Here is a 2,886-nt window from a genome sequence, read left to right as displayed (position 1 = left end):
GGAGACAACTTTCCTCTGAACACAACTTTCCTCTTCCTCGGACCAAAAAAAAAAAGAAAGAAAGAAAGTATTCTGATAAGCATTTGTATAGCACTTTCCTATTCCTAAAATAATTTCCACATGGGCTAGATATTTTTCTTTGTCTCAGTAATCCTAAGAGTTGAGTATTATTAGTGCAGTCATGTCTTAAGATGAGGAATTTGAAGCTCGGTCTGTTGATCTTCTTTAGATAACTTATTCAGCTAGTGGTAAAGACAGGATTCCGTCCCAGGACTCTCCTCCACTGCACCATGATGCCATTCATTTGTTCAAAGAATACCTTACTCATACAGTAGAAAGAACATTGGATGAGCTTCCTGTCCTAATTCTATCACTAACTTTATAAAAGTGAAGTTAATATATATTATCTTATTTGATGGGGAAAAGAAATAACATATATGGGGGGAGTATTAAACCCCTTTTAGAAAAGGAAACTGAGGTTCAGAAAGATGATATGATTTTCACAAGGTCACCTGGTGGCATTATCATAAGAAGGCATGTGAAGAAGTACCTGTGCGAGGCTGGCACTTTGAGATGTTAATTTCTTCTCTCCCTAAATGTTCCCATTTCCTTTCTTCTCATTCAAGCTGGTAACTGGTTTTGTACTTTATTGCCTCAGGGGAGGTATGTACCAGGACAGAAAACCGACTGGATTTTAAAGTTATCCCAGTGTTGCTTTCCAAAAGCCTAAACCCTCCAAATAACAGAAATGTTTGTTTCAGAGATGAAAGAGAGATTCTCAGGTACATTTAGAGAGGGGGACATCTCCTAGCCCCTCCCCAGTCTAAAGAGATTTTCTCAGTTGAAAAATAAGAGAAGATTTCAGGTCCCAAGGCAGCAGGTATCTAGGCTCTGTTTCCTGGCAGCATTGCCTGAAAGGCTGAAAGACCCCAGAGAGGAAAAGCATCATTATGCAGCTAGGCAAACAGAAATGCAGAAATTCTGGGAAAAAAACATTTAAATACATGTCTTAGAAGCAGCAATTGTTGCCAGACCAGAAAGAATCATCTAGACACAACAACTCATGCCTCAGGGGTAAACTGTTGTATATAGATGATCAATGACCAGAGTATACCCCCATTCCAGATGGAACCCTACCATAACCCCACGGAAGTAGGAAAAAACTCAAAAAGGATTGGAGTGATTCTGCCCACAACTTAGTAATTAAGAGTCAAAAATAAAGTTGAACTATAGAAAATAAATGGATATTTCTTACACACCTAAATTTATAGACTGAGAGTCCAGCTCAGTGATTATCAGAGCTTGTCCCTTCTCCTAGAAGCCAGGTCTTCTGACTACTGGTCTAGGTTTTTCCCACAATATCACTGCTATTGAGGATTACAGGGACATGATGCAAAGAAATGAACATGACACGATGTTAATCCCAATATACACAGTGAAATTGCCTGTGTCCGTATCTGTCTCCCTAATAAATTTTAAGCATCATAAAGGCAGACACCGAATATCATTTGCCACTGTAAAACATGCACCTAGCACAGTGCCTGGTACATAGCAGGCACTCAATAAATCTTTGTTGAATGGATAAATGATGGAATAAATAAATAGAAGGAAAGCTATTTCCTTAAATACATACCCAAATTTACCTTTTAAAATAATTTATAGTTTATTACCTATAAGGTATTTTAAATAGTACAGAACCTAACAGGTTTATTTCAAGTCTCACCACACTTTCAATGATAAAGATGTCACAACTCTCCAAAATGATAGGCCCCCTACAGAAGCCTCAGAGTCTTACTCTAACAGAATTAGGGCCCTAATGGCTGGCAAGATGTGTCATCAGCAGCAATGGGATACATAATCTTACTCATAATCTTTGAAAGATTTAACTTAATTCATTTTCATAGGATTTTCTACTTTATATCATTTCCTCTTGATTTTAAATCCTAAAACAAATGAGGTCAGGAGAATTGTTTCATAATAGAGGCGATTTGGCCATAATTCTTGAAATAGCTTTGAAAAACTCACTAAAAACTGAACCTATGCAGAAAGCTTACTACTTGGAATTTGGAATGACTGACTGGACAGAAGAGACTGGGTAAAACTCATGATCCTTTGCTGACAAAGCAACCTACATTGAGGATACAGAGCCCTCGTGCCTTGACTGCTACAAACTCCTGAGCAGGAATTATAGCTGGGGTACAAGTGCTCTTGCTCCAGTTAAAAATAAAAAATAAAAAGATTTTATACATCTCAGCATTATACTCAAAAATATTCTATCATCACTGACATGGTTACACAATAAATATTAAGAAATAAAAGCATATAATGAGAGTATATAATTAAGAAAGAAGAGCATTCTTATAGTTTACTGAATGTATTGTTATAAAAGAGTGATGGATTAATTGATTGATTGGCAAAGGCATAAATGAATTGAATGTCTTAATTTGATGTTTTAAAAATCCAATATTTTGTGTACATCTTCTCACTGACTAGACTCTTCCACCCAAAGATGTAACCAATCATAGGCCTAAAGGAAAGATCAAATATTCTATCATGAATGGAGCACTTGGGCAGTTTCCCAAAAAACCTAACAGTTCAAATATTTTATGGTGTCAATTCATTAGCATATCATTTGCAACATTCCCAATACATAAAAACTGTAAAATAAATTCAAATAACAGATAATTTTAACACTATGCCTATTGTTTGCTTCATAACATACTCCTAATCAGTAGTTGAATACAGAGTATTCTTCTATTTCTCTCTTCAGAATGTTCTCTCTTTATGCCTCCTGATTGATGAGTATTTTCCAACATCAAGGATCTGTGGCTTGATGTAGAGAACAAACATATGGACACCAAGGGGGGAAAGTGGCTGGGGGCGGGG

Source organism: Neophocaena asiaeorientalis, unplaced genomic scaffold, assembly GCF_003031525.2.
Source record: "Neophocaena asiaeorientalis asiaeorientalis breed wild unplaced genomic scaffold, Neophocaena_asiaeorientalis_V1.1 scaffold946, whole genome shotgun sequence".
Lineage (NCBI taxonomy): Eukaryota > Metazoa > Chordata > Mammalia > Artiodactyla > Phocoenidae > Neophocaena > Neophocaena asiaeorientalis.
The sequence above is the reverse complement of the archived record's forward strand: the minus strand, read 5'-3'. Positions refer to the sequence as shown.